Genomic DNA, 25,141 nt, shown 5'->3' on the forward strand with positions numbered 1-25,141 from the left:
ATTTATCTGTCTATTTATTTATTTATCGGTGGATGAGTGTGTGTGTGATGTATGTACATATTCTTGTGTGCAGGTGTACACTGCACACGGATTCTCATGCACATGTCTGCCTGTGCGTGTGGAGGCCAGAATTCTGTCAGGCTTCTTCCTCAAATGTGCTGTGGCTGACTTTCAGAGACAGTATACTTCACCTAGCTAATCGACTCAGCCAAGTTGTCTGACCAATAAGCAGTGAGGGTCTATCTGACTGCCTCTAACACCCTGGGATTGCTGGCATGCACATTGCCACACTCAGCTTTTACATGGGTTTCGGGAACTGAACTCAAGTCCTTGTTGGTGTCACAAGCCCTTTCCCCATTGATCTACCTCTCCACAGTCTTCTATTTATTTTAGAAATGGTCTCAGATCTGTTTCTGAGATGGAGGTGAAGAAGGAGTGGATGTGACGATAGAACAAAATTATAAAAGAAGGGTACGAACCGGCACCATCTCAGGTTCGTGACTATGAAGGTTATAAGGCTGATAAGCAAATTCGTTGTAATCATGAAGCAGGTATTTTATTTTATTTTATTTTATTTTTTTATTTTATTTTATTTATTTATTTTTTTTATTTTTTTGAAGCAGGTATTTTAAATGCTCGCCAACACTTACAGCGTAAACACTCTGATCAGTGACCCAGGCTTTTTTTTTTTTTTTCTAAAAAAAACTTCTACCTCCTTCATCCTGCTTCTTGACAATGTCAGTGCAGCCAGACAGGTTATAATGACCAGGATACTTCCTGCAATTTTGTTTGAAATACTTTCTAAAATGGACCTGTGTCTGTATTTGAAACCATGGCTCATAAATGCGCATGGCTCTCTTTGGTGCTATCTGCTTTGCTATCTACCTCTTCCTCATGAAGATGAAGTCACAGGGCAGAGGATTCAGGTGAACAGCACCACATTACAATGCTTCCATGGAGGAAGCCCTTGTTGGACAGGTGGTTTGTCATTTTTAGTGGTGGAAGAGCAGAGACAAGACTGACTCTTTTATGTGAGATCACCTTGTTTGCACTAAATTAGTGCCCCTCCACCCCACACACTCCTATCTGCAAATACACGATGTCCTACTTGAAGCATACATTGTACGATAGAACTTAGTTCCCACATTATCTTTGAGTTTTGATTTTGATATGAATATCAGATTAGGAGAGGATACGAGTTTGGCTATAATTACAGCTCTCACACATTTGAGACTTGCAGATTTCTCAGAATTTATAATTTTCTCTGCCCTCCAAGATTTCCAATTTACCCTACTCATGAAGATTTTTTTATCAATAAACTCTAGGTTTTGAAAACTTTTTCTTTATAACTGTTGGGAATCTTATTAATCCCATGCTTCCATTTAAAATAGTATAATTTTTATCAGGGGTAAAGAATATTAAGGCAAAAGAGTGAATTAAGGGACAGCAGACGGCTGCTGTAGCCCTTACGAGGAGAGGGTTAGTAGGATGAGAGAGACTGATCACAGCCAGAAGGAAAGAGGAAGCAAAACTAAAAAATGTTGTGTGTTTCTTTTGGGCAGACAACAATCTATAGTTGAAAGCAATTTTAGAAGCTGTACACTATTGTTCCTATCATCTTTCTAGCATATTTGCCACTTGAAGAAAGTTTTCTTCAGCAGAGGTCCTGTAGATATTTTGTATATACTACTGTTATATGTGTTTGCCAGCATGTGTTGCCTAATTAAAGAAGAAGTTTTGTGTCATATTTATAGTCTTTTATCCATTTTGAACCTGTGTGTGTGTGTGTGTGTGTAATTGAAACAGCTACACTTTAGAAGCACAAACTGTTAAAAGAGCTATATTTTAAATTTACTAAATAATAAACTCGAGGAAATAATTGTCAGAGAGTGCTGAAGCTAATGTAAATGAATTTAGAAACTATTGCTCATCTACCAAAAACATTACTTGCAAAATAATTTTAACTGCCTGGCCATTAACTGTAGGCAGGCCATTTCTCCTATGAGAGGTTAAAGGAGTCACTGAGCTCAATGAATTCCAAAGTGACTTCTTTCTCTCAATGTTTCCAATAAGACAAGTAATAGGAGTAGAGGAACACACTCATCTTGATAGTTGTCCAAACATAATATACTTCTGAGAGACATCCATTAAGTTGATCTAGTGAGCCCCCTTTTGTCTCTTGGTCCCCACACTCCACTGCCTAGTGGCCAGAGCAGAAGGAAAAGGATTCATAAATAAGGCGAGACCGAACTTTTAAAGAAGTAATTATGATGTGAGAGGCTCCGAAAGAGAAAGGTCACTACTGGAAGATACGAGGAAAGAATACGACAATCCTCAGTTTAAGAGAAACCAAACTCTTACTAAGAAAGATGAGGGAACTTTAGACGATGAAAAGATACACTCCATCTCGAAAACTCTGTAGAACTGTGGAGTAACTAAAGGAAAGTAGACAAGGTAAGGCTGCACATGATAGAGTTTTCCTTACTGAACTTGAGGTTGCCTTTCTCGGGCTCTGGGGAAGGTTTGCTACCTGTGTTGAGTGCTCCATCTGGAGACGGTGGGTGAGGATAAAACCCAACCTCACAGGGTTGTTGTAGTGGTAGAATGCATTTAAACACAATTTCCTGGCCTAAACGGAGTGTTCAGCAGTAATAATCAACATAGGAGAATATTTGAGGGATGAAGTCTACTCATCTGGAATAAACTGAACCATAAGGACACATTCATCTGAAAATCTCCTTTCGAGAAAGCATAGAATTTTATAAATCTGACCTTTGCTCACCGATAGTCTCAGTCAGAAAACCAAAAGTGAAGTTACTAGAGAAACTGCCACCGCGGACTCAGACACTCGCATACTGGTTAGGTGATAACAACAATAGGAAAAGAACAAAGTACTGGGGAGAAAAGCGTAACTCCCCAGAAAACTACTGACAAGATCAGACTTTTAAATTGGTGAGACATAAGAAGAAAGGTCACTTACTTAAATATTATGATGATCCTGCTTGTCAGGGTAGCGCCAGAGGTGCTAAGTCTAAAATGAACTGCGATGCGTGAAAAATGTTAAGGTTAACACAAAATTTAAAATAAGTAACGGGGTTCCTAGAGAAGCAGAATTAATATAGGAGATGCGCTTTCTTGGGCAAAGGCCATTAGCGAGAGAAATGTTGAAGCTTGCTCACAAAAGGAAGTGATGAAGCCAAACTAGTATTAAGTGGGAAATGATTCAAACCGTGGAACTCTTAACTCAGGAGGCTCAAAATTGTTGGGATTTTGAGGGGTAAGTTCGAATACCCTTGATCTTGGAATTTCAGTCAATGACGACCATTTTTGTCTAAGGGTAAACAACCATAATGGTAGGGAGAAATGGGGGTTGCTAGGCTGACTGATTGCTGTTCCAGAAGAGGAATAGTGATTCTGAATACATGAGGTGATATAATCCCGGCGCTGTCCCTATCAACTCCGGGGCAAAGTATGGGAAGCACACATTGACATTTCATGTAACAGTAAGCGAAGAATTTGCCTATTAAAGCTTCAGAAAAGCATGGTGTCTATGTTTTTGACATGAATTTCTCAGAGGTAGCCTGGTAGGGTATCAGCAGACAGAGAAAAAAATGCTTTAACATCAGCCACGTGAGAGCAAGTGGAAGCATCTCCGTGTTTAGTTAAATTTCACAGATAGCATCAGCACATTGGTTTTGGCAGTGGTTGGGATCATGGCGGCAGATGTTAGTGCAGCCAGCTGACGTCAAGAAGTGACGATGATTAGCACAACCTTGAGGGGGCTGCTACGCATTTGTACTCGGATGCTGAGAGTGTGGGATGAAATCTGACCCTCTAAATTAGAAGCGAGGACGTGGGAGGATCCAGCACTGAATGCGAGTCAAGAAGCTTCAATTCTTCTTACGGAAGTTATACGGCCCATAGCGTGTCGTTCTTTGTGCTGAAGGAACATTTCCCCAGATCCACCATGGGCAGATAACTTTGTAAGATAAGAAAAAGGAATCAGTAGAAAATGAAATGGAAGCAAATGCAGCTCACATGTAAAGACCTGATTACAAAATGGACTAGTTGTTCCTTGAAAAGTATGTATGGGTAATTGCTATATGGAGTGTTACCCAACTGAAGTGTAGCACAGAATCGAATCTGAGATGGTACTGTCCATCCTTGGGATACCTGTTATATATTGAAAGTGACAATCCTTACCCAGCATCACAGAGTAAACAGATTGCAGAGGTCACTGCAGCCTAGGCTGACTGCCCTAGTGCTGAGACATACCTCTTACCTTCAGGAGGAAAAAGTGCCTAAAGCCAGGTGTCTCATAAAGAAAGTCTCATAGTAAGCGATAGTGTGGTGGTGCATACCCATAACTCCAACACGCAGGAAGCTGAGACAGTAGGAAACAGACTCTAAAGTCAGACTGGACTCCAAAATAAGACTTTTTCTAAAATAAAAACAAAACTGACCAACCAAGCAAACAAATATCAAACCTAAATGCACACACATGTATATGCATTCACACACACACACACACACACACACACAAAAAAAAAAAAAAACAACACGCACACACACATGGAAAACAATGTTTTCTGGTTCTTTCCCTGTATGTCTGTACATACAGGCTTTAAGGAAGTAAAGACCTGACTTGATTGGAAGACTTGGCCCAATTCTTGCTCTATGTAGTATGAGAGACTGGAAACTTGGGTTACTTTGCAGTGCACAAAGTTTCTTCCTGAAGAGTTTGTACACTGATGTTCTTGGGATACAAATGTAAGGAGCCTGACTTGTCACCGCTGAAGCTTTATCAGGGCATTAAAACACACGATTTTTAATATATTACCCTTCACGTTAAAAGGAGCTAACACTAAATTTTATTTATGCAAGATTTTCATTTTACATTTAATTTAATGAGCGGTATCAAATTTTATGGTCACTGTTTTTCAATTTTTAATACTCAGAGGACATCGGTAATGTGCTGACTTGACACGAGGAGCGCCCAGACGCGAACGGAGTGATCAGCTGTGGAACCCCGTGTGCTGTAATTCCAAAGCAAAGGTCCCGCCAGGTAATAAGACATCAGTTCTCCCTTCATTCTCATGAAAGACACAGCGTGGATGCTGCCTATCTAATATCACAAAGCCCTGCAAGGCTCTAAAAGACTGGGAATGGGGAGCATGAGGAGCAATAAAACACATTTTATAGCTACTTTCTGTGAAGTGGAGGGATGAGAATAAAATAATCAAACACAGGACCGTGAGAAACCCTGCCATACAGGTGGGAAAGTGTGCACTCTGTAGCCAGGCACTTGGGTCTGCTGTACCGGCTTCATCGCCTCCCATCTGTAATTCATTTAAAGAGTGGTTAACAAGTTCATGTATCTGTTTCCTGTCCATACCGATAACATCTTTCTTCTGTGTAGTTCTGAGAATGAAATAAATCAATACAGTTTTAGTCCTGTATTATACTAGTAAATATATAGTAGTAGATACTGATGAGTGTTCAGTAGAGTCAATTTAGGCCCCAGCAAAATAGGCAGCAAATCTCTCAGGCTAAATATTGTTCTATTATTTGAGGACAGGTAAGTGAGAACAGGCGTCTCTGTGAGTTCTCCCCCTACTGTTACTTAGAATGGAGACAGCATTTGGTCCCAACCAGGATCTCCAGCAGCTTTGTAGAACGGGTATGGCTGGCATTTGGTAGGCAGTGTTTATGTGCCACGTAGAAAACTAAATATTTACATGCATTATCATTGTTTTGACCCTCGACAAAACCTGTGAGACAGTGATAACTAATACCATCCTTAAAAAAAAAAAGAAAAAATGGAAACAAGATATTCAAGTAAGTAGTGAATAGTGAAGTTTCTTTAAGTCCAGAGTATCGGCCATTCAGTGCCACTGCTTCCCTAGCGTGTGCATTAGTAGGAAACCGGTAGTCATTGTTGGCCGTCACTCTGTCCCATACCCACAGGCACCACGCCTTTTGTGCTGGGGACGTTGGAGTAAACCCCAACACAAGCAACAACAAAAGTTGCGATGAAAGCTTTTCATTAGCCCCAGGGAAATGCCCAAAGAATTCAGGTTTTCATTTGCAAAGGCACAGAGCCCCTGGTTCTTTATGTATAAACTGGGCATAACATTTCTCCTACAGAAGTGCTGCAATGCCTCACATGACACAGTCTGTGTCAAGTGCTTGCCAAAGTGCCCGGAATGTGGCAGCAGCTGGTGTCATTGCTGATATGTCCTTGAGAGGAAGAAGTTGCCTTCGAGCAAGAGGAAGCGGAGGACTGGGTTTAAGGGAGGAAGAGAAAGTTCAGGAATGCCAACGTAGTTTGAAGAGAAGACTCCAAACCCCCTCACACTCATGCCGTGCAGATTTGTATTCTGTTCTAGGGTAATTCAAATTTGCTTCCTTACTACTCTGCTTGCTGAAAGCTGTGTCCTTTAAAAACATATGGGTAAGTATCATATTGTGTGTGAAAATCAAAGAGGCACTTGTCTAAAAATACGTAACCTGGATTCTATTCCTGGCCTAGCTACAGACTCCTGTTAACTTATTAATATGTGCATGCCTCAATTTTTATATGTATATATAGAATTAACTCTTTCTCTCCTCCTCTCAGGAATTTTATTAGGGTGCAGCACGCATATACTCCGGAGTGAGAAGTAAGTAACACGAGTCAGTAAAGTTCATATTAGAGGCTCACACTTGCTTAGATTACAAAAGTACTCAGTGCTACAAAATGAGGGTTCTTTGTGCTTATAAAGAAGAAATAGGACTCGTTTGCTTAGTTAGAAAAGACTTTCCTATGAGAAATTTTGCTTCCTTATCTACAGTGTCTTATATTTTAAATTAAAAACTATTGCAACATATTCACTCCAGCAAAGAGCTACTTTGCTCTGCCTTGGTGGCCTAATGTGGAAACTTTAACAAATTCGATCAACATAATGTAAGGTCACAAATTGATTGTTTTATATGTTTATGAAACCTTGATAAGTAATCTAAATTCCTAACTTTAGAATTGCGTTTTAAATTACTTTGCAACTAGTTCTTTCATTTGTAACTTTCTCAAACCTGGAGATTGAGCCCAGTGCCTTGGGCATATCAGGTAAGCACCCTGCCTCTGAGCAACATTCCCATCTTTTATCATTTATTTATTTACTTATTATCTTTGATTTCTGTACAAATATGTCATAGTCAGGATATTATAGCTATCTGTGGAGAATTAAATGCAATCATGTATCTAACCCTTATGCATGCCAGGGCTTCATTCTCTACCCTCTGTTAAAATTTATCTGCTCTGGGAAACTCATCTCCAGGAAATTGTAAATGTGTTCCTCATTACACTGCTCTTCTTTGGATCCACAGAGGTTTTAAATCTGAAGGGAAGGCTAGCCTTTCTCTGGCACCAGCAGCCACAGTTGTTGGGAAAACATGCTATTGACTTCTTCGACTTTTTGTTTGCTGATATTCTGAGTTTGACTGGTGTACAAAATAAGGGGATGTAAAAGAATGAATCAAACACATAGCTCTGTGAGGGGGACTCCCAGTCTGCCTGTGTGGGAAGTAATGTTCCCTGGTCTCAAATAAACTCTCTGTGAGTTTTCCTCAAAAAAGCTAGACTCTTGGTTCAATATAGCAAAACAACACCTACGATATTCAACGTTTTCTAGGATTTGGTTATTTTCAGGTTTGCTTTCATTATATTTCATAAATGTAAGTAATATAAGAATATCTTACTGTGTCACAATGTTTTAAGTATGATATCAACCTCAGGGACTGTTGTATAAAATACGACCAAAGAAGGACTGAGCATTTTGTAATCTGCAAAGCGATAATAAAAAAAATGAGTATGATTGAAAATGACTTGTGTGGCTAAGTGATGTCTGAGATGTTGATCCTTGAAGGATACTTTGTTACGTGGGTTTATTTCTACAACGCCCTTCAGAAGGGTAAAGAGCACAGCTCAGCTTCACCAGAACAAACTGTCCAAAGCAGCCACAAAAAGAGATTTTGAAGGTATTTGAGAAAGTGTTATATGGTGACGGCAACAGATGATCAAACAAATTAGTGGTTCTGGCCCTGTCCTGGACGCAGGCTTCTGAGGGCAATGATAGTGAATATGCCCTGTGCTTTATTCCAGAACTATGCACACAAACAATCTCAAGGCAGCTTTAAGACCCTTCCACGCCGGGTGCATAAAGCTCACGTAGCCCTGCGATTGCTCCTGCTAATTTTCGTACTCTGGGTATATGAAGATCAAACTGCTTAACATACCCAGTTTTGGTCTGAAGGTCAGGGGAAAAGACACCTGTTTTTGCTTCGTTACATCTTTGTGTCCCCCCAGGGGGTGACGCCTTGACTTGGGGGATTTCTGGTTGGAGGAAGAGGGTCTGCACCACAGTCTCAGTCAAAGTGATCTTTATCACCCGGGGAAGTTTCCACTGTGGCTGCTGCGTGTAGGCTGTGAACACATTTGAAGTCGGCAGGAGACCGTTAGAAACCTCTCCTCTGCCGAGAAGCTCCAGAAACCTCCACTTCACGAAGCACGCTTGTGAACCGCGGTCAGTTGCTCCTCCGTGCATCCAGGGCTGCACTGTTGCTGTAACTGTTCTGTCCCACAGAGAACTCCCCCCCACCGCCTCCAAAAAATGAACAGAAAGAAACATAGTACAAATAATCCCCACGAGGGTTTTTGAAATCTCCTCTGTTCATCTTCTTCTAATGGTATGAGGTCTTGCCAGGAGCCATTTGTGGTTTAGACACACTAAATAACATAACATTCACACAGTTGAAAACAATTAATATTGAGTATCAAACCAAAGGCTGTGTGATGCAGAAGCCAGATTAATTAGCTTTTCTACTCTCTCATGGAGAGAGGATTTCATGGTCTTCAGAGTTTGCTGATTGCTGTAGGAGGCATATGAGGTGTTCTGGAGAAGGTACTACAGAGACATAATCGCTTAAATCATAGTCTAAGCTTGCCTTGTTAGGTTATCAGTAAAAGATTTCAAATACAAATAGTCTCTGCTAGTGGACACCACCTTATCGTTAGTTGGCAGGGAACCTAACTGTACCCTGACTCCTAATAATGTAAAGGATGTTGTGCTGGGTTGAGAATATTGATTTTTTTTATCAAATAGAATTTAAGTGTAAATTCCACTGAAAGTGGAAATTTCAAGAGAAACTCAAGTAAGGATTATATAAGAACAATAGCTCTATAGCCATTAACCCTTCACAACTTAGGAATTAATTTCCCGTTAAAGCACTCTTTAAAATTCAAATGATATACAAAATAAAATATTGAAAAATTTGTGTAGTTACAGGTATTAATCTTATCAAGTAGCTAATCAAGAGACCTATCAAATCCGCCAGCAATAACTGCTAGGGCAACGGTGACTCTCACTGGAGCACTTCTGCGGGCTGTCGGCGGCACTTGCTTATTGTCTGCTTATTAACAAATTGCAATATTGTAAACCATAAGCCTTGGAAAGTTATTGAAATTAGGAAAAAAGGTAATGATAATTCTGCCACTGGAGTCACCAAATACTCAAACTATCAGTTTGAAAGCTAAATTGAAGCATATGCTCTCAATATATTGTCCGCCGATGCTTCCATTTGACAAATTTTATCTCCGGCGTTTGTCAGTAACTATGGATTTCGTTATTTACAGTGACAGTATGGTCAATTATGAGAGTTCACAATTTGTGACTTTGTGTAAGTGATTTGGGGGCTAAATACGTTCTTGAGCTTTGCTGTTCCCAGAACGAGATGCAGTTGTTTTTTCCTCAGCTTTCCTTTAACAATAATGGAGGCTGCGGGCAAGAGAAGAGAGCTCTGGGCTCACATCCTCCTCCAGGAGAGGCAGCTTCTGTCCCCGCGTTTGCTCCTGGCCCCAAGCCCCCGAGTGCTTTGCTGGATTTGGGTTTCTCTTCTGCAGAGTCCGTGTTGGCAGCCCTGATTCTTCTGTCTTCCTCTGCTTCCTGCAGCTTTTCCTCACGTGCTGCTGTGCCTGCTGGTTCACCTGGAGCCACCACACCCGGAGCCAAGTTACCTTAAGACAAGAAGAGACGCCGCAACAGCTGGATGGTTTTGGCGTTTTCGGTAGGAGCTTAGTGAACGATATAGCAATAAGGTTATGGTCTGGGTTCACACATCTCTGCGTTGAGAGTTCTTGGCAACAGGCATAAGCAGAGTGTGAAAGAAGGTCTCCATATGAGTGATCACTCCTCATATTTTCTCCACAGATTTCACTGGTACTACGGAGAAATTCAGAGTGATCAGCTCAAGAGTTCAAGAGAAGCTTCCACAGCTAAGGGAACGCCTTTATCTTCTATGCTTCTGGGAAGTTACCTTGTTTGTTACTTTCTGTGAATTTTTTGTTTTGTTTTGAGACAAGGTCTCTCTGTATAGTCCTGACTATCCTTAAACTGCCTGCCAGGCTCGCCTTGAACGCAGAGATCCGTCACTCTCTGCCTCTCAAGTGCTGGGATTAAAGCTGACCACCATGCCCAGCTATTTCTGTGAAAATTTCATTGGAGATATTTTATTCAAAAGGTGAGAGAACCTAAGCCTTATATGGTTAACTAATGGTCAGAATGAGGTGTTTAGTATTAAATAACAACAACTTTCCTTTCTTTCTTTCTTTCTTTCTTTCTTTCTTTCTTTCTTTCTTTCTTTCTTTCTTTCTTTCTTTCTTTTGTTCTCTGTGGCTTTTGGGGCTGTCCTGGAACTTGCTCTGTAGACCAGGCTGGCCTCAAACTCACAGAGAGCTGCCTGCCTCTGCCTCCCGAGTTTTGGGATTAAAGCATGCACTGCCACCACCCCACAATAGCAGCCATTCTTAACACAATGTATAATTTATTGTAAAGAAAATTAGAAGACAAATGTTTAGAAATCAAAAATACATTCCCCGCATTTCATGTGGCTATCATTAAAACTTTATTGCACATTGTTCTAGAATATAAGTAGCTAACATGATAGCAAATAATATTATTTTCTGGATGTATATATTATTATAAAATATTGTTTATATACTATAAAAAGGAGAATACAGAAACTGATTTATAACTTGCTTTAATATTTAGCACACCCACAGAACCAACTTCAGTGAATTCACTTTAATCGAGAGAGTTTCAGCTGTTTTAGAATATTTCAATTTTCATAGTTTCTGGTTTTTAACTTTATGATCAATGCTGTCATTTAATTCAGCAACTGTAATAATGCAAATATTCTTTATTAATTTCCAAATTCTGTTCAATACATATGTACCATTTGCAGTATAATGACATAATATTTTGTTCAGCGTTGTGTGGTAAACAATTGCTTGTACAATTTATGTGAAGTGTGATGTTCAACTTTGTCTCCATAGTTCTGTGTTCTCAGTTGAATTACTCTGAGTCCTGACATCTGCTCATCTAGAGTCCTATTTGTTCAGAGTTCAACTTTAAATTTATTAAGGTGAAAAGAAATGGCTTGAATCCTTCTCTTTAAAACAGAGTGAAATAAAAAACATAAATGTTAATCACACTGAAATTTTCTTTTGCACAGCTAATTACTGAAGCAATTGTAATTAAACTGGAAGGTACTTCTACTAGCTGAATCTATTAGGATCGAGGCCATGGATTTCTGTCTTAAATCACTAAGTTGACAGTTTCTCCCCGAGTCACTTCTTAAGATGAAACTCAGTAGATTTATGTGAATTTTTGACTTAGACTGCATTTTTTAGCTATCCAAAGAAAGGTCTCTCTACCCTTAAAATCGTCCAAGCTCAATTTATTATAATTTCTTTCATTCACTCTCTCATTGATCACTGAACCAGTACAGAATGAATTCTCTGTAATAGTACTTTGGCTTTAAAAAAAATTGTGTCAAATCAGTCATTATTTCAAGACAGCTGGTGTTCATTCCTCTGGTATCCCTCAATACTGCGGAGTCACCACCTCCAAGGCTGTATTACTAGGATGATCCGGAGTAGGTACAGTCCACAACTTCAGAGAACCTAGTCAACAAAGACCCTACGAGAGAAATGCATGGATACCACTAGGAAGGAAAAAAGACAAGATCTCCTGAGTAAATTGGGGGTATGGGGGGCAGGGGAGAGAGATTGAAGGGGAGAGGGGATGAAGGAAGGGGGATAGAGAAAATGCATATATAGTCAAACAAAAGCAATAAAGTATAAAAATAAAAAAATATTTACGTAATTGAATAGATTCAGACACATCTGAACAGGAAATGTCTTTTAAAAGAAAGAAATAAAGGAAGAAAGAGAGAGATAAAAGAAGAAAGAAAGGAAGGAAGGAAGAAAGGAAGGAAGGAAGGAAGGAAGGAAGGAAGGAAGGAAGGAAGGAAGGAAGGAAGAAAAAAGATATATGGTTGTGTGCACAAATCTTCTCTGCTTGAAAAAATTAAGTGATTTAAAGACTCTGTTCCCATGCGAAAGAGGAATGTGAACTCAGGGACAGATCTTAAGTATCCGTTTTTTGCTGGGGCAGCAGTTGATTGCATTTTCAGGTGAGGTAGATAACACTGTTTCCCTTTCATGTTCTCAGGTAAAGAAGTTCCAGGGACCAGATAGAACCATGAGAGCACATTTCGTGATGGAAACCAGGGTCCAGGTGTCCCTTCCACATCTGTGTTTGTGCACGTAGTGGGAAAAGACATCCGTAAACACAAAACGCCTTTCGACTCTCTTGAGCTAATCTAATTTAACTAGTATAGAAACCTTTGAATGAATTGCAGCTGTTTTCCTATGTCGATTAGCACAGTCTCATAATTTAATTGTCGCTTTAACAGGAAGGGAACTGTGTCTCACTTCAACCCATGAAATGGGAAGTTCTGATAGAGTTAAAATGAGCACAGCATCTGTAGAGATATTCCGAGTTGCCTCAATGAAGAAGTAATCCAACTTGATGGATGCCTTTACTTCTGTCTTAATCACAGCATGCAAGATTAGCGACACATGTTTTCACTTCAGTTAATTAATTACTCAGAAGGTAGACACAATGCAGGGTTTTACTTTAACTGCTTTGAATTTCAATAAATTTGGGAAAGACTGTATGAAAAAAGGCAGATTAGATTCTCAACAAATTAAGGAAAGCTTTCTAAGCTTTCTGTTACAGTTGCCTCAAGTTTTGCTTTCTGTCATATATATATATATGTATGTATTTATGTGTGCGTGTGAGTGTTATATTATATATTTTATATATACATATATATAATACTACATATAACAATAAGTCAGACAATTGGATGATTCAGTATCCTGTCCTTAACTATAGTCATTATCTGAAGGTTCAAAGAAAAACTTCTAAATTGATGGTACAGTAGCAGCAGCAAAGGAAAGAAAAACCTCTGTTTTTAGTCTTTTGCAATTGGTTCATTATTGTAAATTTTATTAGTGTCCATTCCATTGTACTGGCACGGGAAGTATTTATGGATTTAAGACATGATTGTTTTCTCACTTCTCATTGATGCTAAAATGCCATGTTCTAGACACTTTCTAGTTATTAGGCACTGTGTAAAACATGCAGATACAGTAGAAGGTGGGTCTAGTCTCAGTTTCCAGAGACCAAGAGCCTCTGCACTAGGCAAGTTGAAGCACAAAGAAAGACGAAAGGAAACTCACGAAAACTTGATACTGAAAACTGATGTAATCATAGGAAAGTCAAAACTTGTTAAGAAAATAAATGATTTCTGAAACACAAAGAAAAAATTAAGAGAAAAGTCATAGAAATGTGTAATATAAGCACAAACATCTATTTAAAACTGCAAATATATATATATATATATATATATATATATATATATATATATATATATATATATATATATATGATGACCAGCTAAGGGCTGATCTTGTGGCTGGGACATACTAATTCTCAAGATAACAGTGCGTGTATGTACTATAAATAATATCGCTGTAGTTGACTTTTCCATGGGCAGAATAGTGAATATTTCCATTACATAAGGAAAGGCACATTTTTATTTATTTTATTTTAATAACTTTATTCCTTTATTTAGAAGAAATACCTGATTCTGTGGAAGTAGGAGGAACCCACCCGACATGGTGCATAGAACTTGAGATCATATATACCCTGTGAGCCGTCCCATGTTTGGGAGAAGATAGACAGGCTGGTGGACATGGTGATAAACAGGTAGACAGACAGATCTATAGAGATAATATGTAGATAGACGGATAATATATAGCTATCTAGATGATGATAATCATAGACAGGCAGACAGGTACACAGATATATAGATGAAAGATTGATAGATGATAGATATTACATATAATCTATCTATCTATCTATCTATCTAAGATAGAAATAATACCTCAGTATCCAATATCTTTGAAGTTTATTTCTCATTGGGTTGGAATTTCTTCATGTTGATAGACCTTGGGTCCTAACTAACTCCAGTCAAGACCCCACAGCAGAGTAGCAACACAGGAGTTTAAGTTTGTCAAGTTTACTCAAAGAGTTGCCTTCTTCTATAACTCTGATTTCTTTGTTCAATAAGCACAGAGTCTTTCAAGGGTAGCTTAAACAAAGTAGAAGGAAATGCATATGCAGAAGCCATTACGACTTTTCAATGCTGCTAGAGACACAACAACATCAACCCTCTCCTGAGAATGTCAGAGAGAGTGCCTGTTTCTTTTAAGGTTAAACTTACAGTAGAACCCCTGTGAAAAAGAACCCCCAAAACTTAAAAATACATCATGGGTGGCTGATCACATTCTCCAGAAAGAAAGAAAAAGGGTTTTGGTGGCATGGTATGTGTCTAGACTAAATGGCAGCCACTTTCCGACTTCTGCTAGAAAAGGTAAATGCCAGCATAGTTGTTAACTGGAACTGTGCAGTCCAAATCTCTTTCTGATAATGGAATTTAGCTTTAGATAGGTGGCTTCCTTACACTTAGCTATTCTTTGAACAAAAGCAGTTCTGTTGCTCGGCCCATCTATGATTTAGAGGATAAACATGCGGCCTTCTGGGCACTAGGGCTTCTGTGTTGTCAAAGCCACCAGGATCTCTGGAGTAAGCGACACAATGTTAGAGTCCGAATGGCGGACTCATTCACATTCAACATCCACAAGCCGCAAGAGATCCCACAAATGATGCTTCCTCTCAAGATAGCGCTAAACTGTGCAGTGCGGTTTCTCTAAACCCGAGAGGTCATGTGACAGAATACAACGATCCTTTTGACTCTTCACATTATAAAGGATTATCCCATGAGGAAGACAATCATTTGCTTCTACTAGAAATGAAGTTGATCAATGAAAGGAACATTATAGATACCAAGGGCTCATAAAATCGCAGACAGGGTGGGGTTCTTACATTGGGGTACAAACAGGGACTTGCTTGATAGCTGATTTTGGAATAATGTTAACGATAGTTTTGTTTTGATTTTAAATAAATACATATTTGAAAGAAAAATAAGAAAAGATTTATGCCTATTGCTTTGTTGTGAGTTCCATTTTTGTAGGGTCTGCTGTTATTATTTATCCTTAAAAATGCTGAGTCTGGAAAATAAGGGAATATTCAGCCCTGGGAACTGTCTTGGAAGGAGCATTATTTAATATTCATTATAAATATCTCTAATTATTAATAAATAAATAAATTTTTTGTTTCTTTGGCTGTCTTGGAACTCTGTGCAGGCCAAGCCAGCCTCAGACTCAGTACTTTTAAGGTTAAGTGAAATTCAGTAGTCATTTGAAACGTATTTACGTATTTATGTGTGACTAGAGAGATGGCTCAGGGGTGAAGAGGCCTTCGGTCCAATTCTCAGACCCATGCGCTGACTCCCAACCTTCTGTAACTTTAGTTCCCTGGGATCTGCTGCCCTCTCCTGGTCTTACAGGCACAAAGCACTCACGGCATATATAAAAGCGTGCAGTGGAAACTCATTTGTCTAATTCCTAGCAGCTGATGAATGTTGAATGTGAAAGAATCTGGCACTGACTTTTTATGCATTTATGTGCATTGATGTGCACATGGAAATATATAGAAGATATTTATATGCAGTCTCTCAAGGGATATTGAAAACAGTATGCATTTCATTTTATTTTGCTACCACCCTATTTTTGTTAACGACTATGGGGAAAATAGTAGATTTTCCATAACTATTTGCCATAGTTAAAATTTTCTGTTACACAAACTTAAAATAGTGCCCAGTGTTCTAGGGAGTTTTCACTTATTTTAAGATAACACAATTAATTCTAAAGGTCTGTCGCTTTTATTACATAACACTTTTGTGCCTATGGGAGTCAGCATGTCAATCCACAATTAGAAGAAATGCTTTAATTGATGGTCCTGGGACAGAAGGAGGCTCAGCATGGAAAAGCACTTGCTCTGCAAGACTGACAACCTGGGTTCAATCTCTGGAAACCATGTAGAGAAGGGAGAAGGGAGCAGACTCCACAAGTTGAACTCTGACCTCCACATGCAAGCCCTCCCCATGCTGTACATAGCAGGTTTTCTCCCGTAGCCTCTTCGGAAAGACAGCTGTCAGGGATATGGTCAAGTCTAGATCTCACTTGGAAATTGCAGTTCTACAATTGCAGGAGTTCAAGTTCTAACACACTTTCGAGTTGGTTAAAAATAAGCGAATGATCAAAATCAGGTAACTATTTTTAATAATCAATAATCAAAATTATCATAATTAGGGACATGGGTCTGGCTGAGACAAGTCAGCTGGTCCAATTTGTGCTCCCTCATAATTTACTGCATGATGTTTTTTGCTCACACAAGATGGGCACATACAGTACACAGGATGGATGAAGGGCAGGAAATGATTTGAGGAAGTAAATTAGTTCAAATAAATCTTGAGTGCCTGAAGTGAGTTGTTCCTTTCTGTGTATTTCTTCTTACTTAAATGGTACCCTCTGAGAAGGGATATTAGCTATGCCTAACAGAGAGGGGTACACTGAATGACCCATGGCAAACAAGAATTTAGAGTGATTATTAGTGGACAATTCCCCCTGAGATACCTGGTGGCCAAAGTCTGTTGTTGTGTGCTGGCAAACTCAGCAATTGGGAGGTAGAAGCAGGAAGCTTACAAATTTGAGGCTAACCTTGGATACAAAGAAAGCTTGTGGTCAGTCTGGGGTATGTAGTAATAGTCTATCCAAGAGTAAAGGGGTCTAGGGATGCCTAGAAGGAAGAGGAAGAAATAAGAAACTATATTAAAACAAGGAGTCATATTCATCTTGGTTTTTTTCTTTTTTCCACCTGACCTTTTCATGTACAGTGAGTTCAGTTTGTCACCCTCAGACCGCCAACGCTAGCTGTTGATATTTCAAGTACCACTGTTTTAAAGACTTCATTATTCACCCCTTTTTTAAAAATTGAAATTTTATTCATATAATATGTTTAAATTGTGTTTTTCTTCTCCTTTATCTCCTCCCAGATCTTCCCTGCCTGTCCATCCAACTTCATGTTCCTTCTCTGTGTCTCAACAAAAACAAAAACAAATTGTCTAGATATGGGTCTCATGTTAACTCCTATCTACTAAAAAAAGAACTTCTTATGATTGTTGAGCAAGACACTTATCTATGAGTTTAGAAATAAAGAAATATGTCGTTGGGAGTCATTTTAGGGATATGTTCCTTCAGCATAATGGTGCTACGTGTTCCCCTAGGCCCGAGGTCTATCTACTCTGATTCTTGGCCATTTTAGTAGTGTCAGATATAGGTTCCATCTCATGGAGCAGGCCTGAAATCTTGGGCATATACTTACATAATCTTACTGTAAAGATATTTGCTCATCTACATTCATTGCTGCTGGATTCATGATAGCCAGAAGTTAGAAAGAGTCTTGATGTCCATTAACTGAGGAATGGGTAGTAAAAGTGTGCGGGAGAATTGTCTGTATTCTGTCAATCATATTTTAAATAAATGCTGATTGGCCAGGCAGGAAGTATAGGCGGGTCAATCAGACAGGAAGTAGAGGCAGGGCGATGAGAACAGGAGAATTCTAGGAAGGAGGAAACCTATTCCTCACCAGTCCATCCCAGATCACCGAAGGAGCAAGATGTGATCTGCCCTGCTGAGAAAGGTAATGATCCATGTGGCTAACATAGACTAGAATAATGGGCTAACATAAATTATAAGAGCTAATAGGAAGCCTGAGCTAATGGACTAATCAGTTTATCATTAATATAGACTCTCTGTTTAATTCCTTTGGGGCTTACCTGGTGGGACTTGGTGGAAGGATAGAACCCCCCCCCCCCAACAAGCAGGCCCTCATGTGACAAAAGTGTGGTTCATTTACACAATTAGGGCTCAATATGGTAATCCCGAGCCAGGCGACCCAGACCCCAGAGACAAATATTGAATATTTTCTTCAAGTGTGGATGCTAGCTTTTAAGCTTTCCATGTGTGTGCTACAATCTGAATCACCAAAAAGCTTATGCACCTAGTAAACGGACGGGGCAGAAAGGGTATCCAAGGAAGAAGAAATAGAGGAGAGTGTTGTAGAGACATGGAGGGGAAACTAGACTTGGAGGATTAATTGGGGAGAAGAGTGGGGGAGCAGATGATGGAAGGAATGTGAAGAGAGCAACTGACACTGAAAGCCTCTTGACAAACATCACATGGATTCCATACCACTCCTCAAATGCCCCTCAAAACTAGTTGACTCTTCTTTCATTGTCTCCTCCTCCCACGTCCTCCCTATATGATTCCCCCATTCCTGCCCATCCCCCAATCCACCTATAAAATCTATTCTATTTCCCCCTCCCATGGAGAACCATGTCTGCCCTATCTCTAGTCCCTTCCTCTCTAGATCTATGATAGTAGTTTGGTTATGATATATTCAACAGCAATATCTATTTGTAAGCAAATGTATACCATATTTATCTTTCTGGGTCTGTATTGCCTCACTATAGATGATTTTTCTAGTTCCATCTATTTGCTTGTAAATTTCATGATATCATTTCTTTTAAACAACTGGTAGTACTCCATTGTGTAAATTTAACACATTTTCTTTATTCATTCTTCTGTTGAGGGACATCTAGTTTGTTTCAACTTTTGGGCTGTTATGAATAGTGCATCAAGGAACATGGTTGATCAAATGTTCTTGTGGTAGGATAAAACAATTTTTGGGTAAATGCCCAAGAGTGGAATAGCTGGTTCTTGAGGTAGATCAACTTCCAATTTCCTGAGGAACCGCCATATTGATTACCATCGCAGCTGTACAATATTGCACTTCCACCAGGAATGAAGGAGTGTTCCGTTGCTGCACATCCTCATTAGAATGAGCTATCACTTATGCTATTGATCTTAGCCATTGTGGCAGGTGTAAGATAAAATCTCAAAGTCGTTTTGATTTGCATTTTTTTAATGGCTAAGGTTTTTGAACATTTCTTTTAGTGTTTCCCAGCCCTTTGAGTTTTCTCTATTGAGAATTCTCTGTTTAGATCTGCACCCATTTTTAAGTAGTATTATTTGGCTTTTGATATCAAGTTTCTTCAGTTCGTTATATATTTTGGATATTAGTCCTCTATCAAATGGGGAATTCATAAAAATATTTTCCCATACCATAGGCTCCCCCTTTGTCCAAATGACAGTGTCTTCTGCATTACAAAAGCTTTTCAGTTTCATGAAGAACCATTTATTAATTGTTGATCTCAGTGCCTGTGCTATGGGTGCCCTGTTCAGAAAGTCTTTTCCTGTACCAATATATTCAAGGCTATTTCCCATTTTCTCTTCCATCAGGTTCAGTGTATTGGTTTTATGTTGAGGTCTTTGATCCATGTGGAGTTGAGATTTGTACAAGGTGGTAAGGATGGATCTATTTGCATTCTTCTACATGCAGACATCGAGTTTGACAGCACCATTTGTTGAAGATGCTACCTTGTTTTCAGTTTGTATTTCTGGCTTCTTTATCAAAAATCAGGTGACCATAGGTGTGCGGATTTATGTCTGCGTCTTCAATTTGATTCCATTTATCATACCTGCTTTTATGTAATTTTGTTATTATAGATATGCAGTACAACTTCAAATTTGAAATGATGAGTCTTCCAGTGGTCATGAAGATGATCCTAATGGAATCACCAAATAAGGATGAAGACAGAGTTCCAACTGGCCATCTCTTGTCACCAAACAAAGATTTCAGTACTGGGACTGGGTCATATTCTATTGAGTTGTGGGTGAAAGAGTCACCTCCAAATATCACAGGCTATTGCCAAGGCTGTTAGTTGCTTTCCATCCTGATGGTAAGGTCCTATTTCTGAGGTCAATACTTAATTGTGTTAGTAAGCATGGAGACATCAGGCTGATGCACAGCTAGCCTTCACCCAGATTGACTAGCATTCATGGTTCTGGAAGGTATTTTAATACCATCAGAGGAGAAAGGTAATCATCAGTCTCGCCTAGCTACAAACCCTGTGACTTACAACAGTAATGTGTTTGCACGAGTGAGAAAAACGTTACGAGCGTAGCCAAGCCTGCCCCTTTAAAGAAGGAAACCTTCATGTTACTCTCATGCTAGGTCCTGAGTAGATTCTAGAGTTCCTACAAAATTAAGTCAGACTGTCAGATTGTTAAAGAGAAGGTTGGTAGCAGATAGATCCCACACAGATGGACCAATCTCAAACTCAAGAGAGTTTTGGTGAGAAGTGCCCCCGGAAAGGCTAGGCAATCAGGAAGGCAAAGGGGAAAAGATATCTTAGGCACAATGTATTTAGAAGAAAGTTTCAGGTGTTAGCAGAGAGGAGATAGATCTACTTTGCATTTCAAGACCATCCAACATCCTGGGTAAGTACTGTGGTCCACGCTAGAGGCTAACATCCTGGGTAAGTACTGTGGTCCGTGTGAGTATTGTGGCCCATGCTGGGGGCTGACATCCTGGTGCTATCAGAGATAGTTACTCCTGACAACTGAACAAGCTTAAGGTCAAATTAAGACTTTATTCTGATCTTAATAAGGCGTTATTCATATCTTTTTGTCATCACCAAAGATTTGTCCTAGAATCAAATATTGTAAGTCAAATCTAGTTACTATTGAAAGAAACCACAAGCTAATTATGGACTGGGACAAAGTTAGAACCTGTATTCACAGTTCTCAGTCTCAGACCTTTGATACCATGTTCAGAATGAACCAAAATTGTAGGTTATTACATTTAATATTGATTTTTGAAAAATCCAACTTTGATAGTATCTCATAACTATCAACAGAATTAATAATTAGGGTCATCTTTTTGAGGAAAGATTGTGAAACAATTCACTTACAGGTGCAGTAAATATATGCCTGGATTTGCTCTCAGAAAAACTCAAAATTAACTGATTTTCCAATTGCTGTTGACATAGCTTTATATGCCTTTAACTACAAAAAATAAGAAAATTCAGATCAATTTTAGCAAATTATTCAGTATCAAATAATTCTATGTATAAATCACACAGATAGCATTTTCTTTTCATTCTCAAAATGACATTAAAAATGCTAGATTTTTTTGGTCACGATTTGAATGTTGTTATTAATCATCCTAATTATGAAGTTCCTTGAGTCAATAGTTTACATAAAATAAATTTTCTTTTTATTAGAAAATTCGGTCATTGCTTCAAAGGTATTGATATTCTCTCTGGTGATAATTGCACCTGTAATAGTTCTATTATTGCTTTATAACCTGTAATATGAGCATTGACTTCTTTTTCCACACGTGAAATCTTTTTATTCTTGGAATCATTCTACCCCAATCTTGCAGAACTTTTGCAAAATGAACTTATTTCCAAATGACATAAGCCTTGCTACGAAGGTAATCTGAAGGTAATCTGAAGGCAATCTGAGGGTAATCTGAAGGTCATCTGAAGGTCATCTGAAGGTCATCTGAAGATAATCTGAAGGCTCCACCAAACACATCGGGAAACCCATTCGCTCAAGTGCAGTATTGCAGTGTGCCTGCATCAAGTGTCTCTAGGCTTCATTGGTTTTTAGACTAAAATGTTTTTGTTTGTTTGTTTTTTTAAACAGACAAGTGGTTGGATATTGGGACATTCATTGGCTCATGACATCGGTGCTACGTTTTTACTCTGGTGCCCAGTCCTCAACTGAAGAATTAACACGGGCACTCTAAGAAAGTGTCACAAGTCCAAGTGTCTGCAGGAAGTGGTCGGTATTGGGCCTGGGAAGAGAATGGACCAGGAAACGATTTTGATGAAATACCTACCCCCGACAGTAGAGTCAGTGGATCCACAGGAAGAGTATGTTCTTATTTTTAACAACCCAGGGGAGAAGGAAAGGTGCAAAGTGGGCAACACGTCCAGTGTTGGGAAACGCTTCATGTGAAAAGCGAAGGATAAATATGAGCTGACACCTGTGTTCACGGATGCGTTTATGCTGTTGTCATGGAAAGAGTATCTCTAGCTGGCAACATCAGCACCAACAGAAAGCAAATGCAGACCCCAAGACTCTAGCCCATAACGAACCAGGTCCCGCATTTTAGGATTATTCTTTCGGTGGATTGCAAGCACATTGACATTTGATATTAAAATTCAGATCCTGCTTTTGACATTAACAAGATGAACAACACACCTTCAAATTTATCAAAATTACTTCTGGGAATTTCCTCTCATGTCTCATATCACATTTTAGAAAATGGAAACCTTTTAGAAAACGTTTGATCAAAAGTTCATTTTCCTCCTTGTTTTGTCTTTGACAAGATATATGATTATCAAATTATTGATGAATGAGGATCAAAGCACCCGGTTACTTGTGAAGTGTTTTATTGTAATATTAGCATATAAATATGTTTATATGGATTGACTTGATTTGGGTAAGGTTATTTTCATATCTCGTCCCCAGTTTCAAATGTGATACTGTGCATTGTTGACCTAGATGGCTGGTTTTTCTCGAGCGGACGCTAGCTCCACAGTAGTGCTCAGTGTGTACGCTCAACTGACGGTGTGTTCAAGTCTGTATTATAATAATTTCAAGTATGCCTTCCCAAGGCAATAAACACGAAGTGACTAAATAACACATCAATTAAAAATATGAATTATATGACAAACGGACACCAATTTAGCGATCCTCTATGTGTAATGAAATTGAGGGCTTTATCAAATGACCAGAATTACAGAAATGTTTGGGGAAGTGTGTCTGAGCTAGCTCAGGAAGGTTTAAAATAGTCTTTAGACTTCATTTATATCTTCCACACCTGTCCACCATACATAGTACATTACAGCTCCATGAACTTTTCATTTTAACTTAGCTTTATTTTTCTCATTGCCCAACTTAACACACTTTGCCCGGTAGTCTTTGCAGTACCATCCAAAGAACTCAGATCCACCACTGAGAACAAAGTGGTATCACTGACATTCAAAGGACATGCTATTATGTCAGAAAGCAATTTCCCAAGTGTGTCCAAGATTATTTGGGACACAAAGAATATGTCGTAAGAATGTAGGGTGTTCCCAGACAGTTATTCTCGAGCGGTTTCCATCTGGCAGCTTTGGAGACCCACGGCTATAATCCCAATGCTTTGGAGGTGGAGGTGGGAGAAGCAGGAGGACGGGGTTTCAAGTGGAGGTGGAGGCAGAAGGACACAGGTTCAAGCCCATCTTTGGCTCAATAGCAAATACGAAGTCAGTCTAGGTTATAGGAAGCCCGACCACAAGAAAATAAAAAAGACAAAAAGCAAACAAAATCCTCAAAGTTTTATATTAATTAAGGCTTAGGCAATTCATATATATTTGCTAAGATACTTTATTGTCTTGGAAATATCATATAGCTGAAGAAAGTAAAAAGGTGAAATTCCCATTGTGTAATTTCCCTCTTTAATTTAAAATGGAAACTTGAGACACAGGTAGAAATTAGACCAAATAGGCCACTATAAAAATGATAGAAGTTTCTAGGTCAGGTTGGTTATTGGAAGCAAACTCACTATCATGCTCATCAACTATCAGGACTCATTGCCAAGGGTTTTCATTATACACGGACCATGAAGTACTTTATAAATCATGGAATTCACTGACAGTCAATTACTTCCAGTCCTATTAATATGAGCTGTGGAGTGTTTTAGGTCTTTACATTTACAAAGCTTCTCATTGTCAAATTTGAAAAGTTGTTTGTATATTATTTTTGTCTAATGTCCTAGTGCTGATGATTTTGAAGTATTGGAAACTGTGGAGTAACCATCCTAGAACCTTGAAAATAAGCACCTGTTCATACCCTCAGCAGCTGCGGAAAAGGGATTAAAATGTCAGCCCAGGCCTTGCTTCCCCAGGAAAACCCAGTCCCCACACACCTCTACTTTCCATGGGTTTCTAGGAGTCGATCTAGAGTATTTGTAGAGTAGTTTCGAATCTTTTGGGAGGTGAAACGCCTGTCCTCATTTTTGTAATTCCGCAGTTCTGGACTCGTCAGAACTGAATCATTTTGAATGGTAGACGTCAACATGGTGCCAGCCTCACACTTCCTCAATGACGTCAACATGGTGCCAGTCTGTCTCACACTTCCTCGCAATGACGTCAACATGGTGCCAGCCTCACACTTCCTTGCAATGATGTCAACATGGTGCTTCTTTCCATTATATACTTTATTTCCCAACTAAAGGTCCTTATACATGACTTGGATTACAGTCCTGTAATACCAGCTGCTGTCTTGTAAATTTCTAGGCACATACGCTGGGGCAGTGTTTAAATCCCCCGGTATACTTGCAAATTATATTACTGTTATCATTGTTATTAATCTCATTGGCAATTTTAACATGTGGTCAGACTTGAGAATTCCCTGTGGGTCCCGTCTGTTGGGAGGTAAAAATCCTTTGTATAAGTTTGCAAACAATAGAAGAGAGATGGGGTATGTATGGCAGATGTGCTCAAGACTACCATATTTTATGAACCATTGATATGAAGTACATGACATTTTGAGATTAGTACACATATGCATTTTCTACATATCTGTATGTATGTAAGCTTATATCGATATGTGATCTAGATAATATTTATTCAGGAATAAATATTTTAATTGAATTGGATCTCAAACAATCTATTATAAACAAATTACTTCAAACCTTGAGAGTATTTGCTCACATTTATGAATACCTTGGAGTAGAAATACTCACACATGGCCACAAGGCGGCGCTAGAGATTTGCAAATGTCAATGATGTACTACAAATTTAAAGTAATTTGTCAACTATGAATACATGC

The 25,141-nt window shown here is 39.0% G+C and overlaps 1 long non-coding RNA gene across 5 annotated transcripts; it reads left to right on the plus strand.

Annotated features, from left to right (window-relative positions):
• Positions 1 to 6,197: 6,197 nt before the first annotated feature.
• LOC146896181 (uncharacterized) lies at positions 6,198 to 24,963 on the plus strand. 5 transcript variants are annotated; one of them, XR_015737389.1, is made up of 6 exons: positions 6,198 to 6,454; positions 9,987 to 10,101; positions 10,245 to 10,554; positions 17,404 to 18,050; positions 19,979 to 20,211; positions 21,965 to 24,963. It is a non-coding gene; the product is annotated as an uncharacterized LOC146896181 (long non-coding RNA). The 5 variants fall into 5 exon arrangements; XR_015737388.1 differs by having other exon boundaries at positions 19,979 to 24,963; XR_015737390.1 differs by lacking the exons at positions 19,979 to 20,211; positions 21,965 to 24,963 and adding an exon at positions 19,712 to 19,972.
• The last annotated feature ends 178 nt before the right edge of the window (positions 24,964 to 25,141 follow it).

This window comes from Myodes glareolus, chromosome 1 (genome assembly GCF_982192425.1).
Source record: "Myodes glareolus chromosome 1, mMyoGla1.1, whole genome shotgun sequence".
NCBI classification, from domain to species: domain Eukaryota; kingdom Metazoa; phylum Chordata; class Mammalia; order Rodentia; family Cricetidae; genus Myodes; species Myodes glareolus.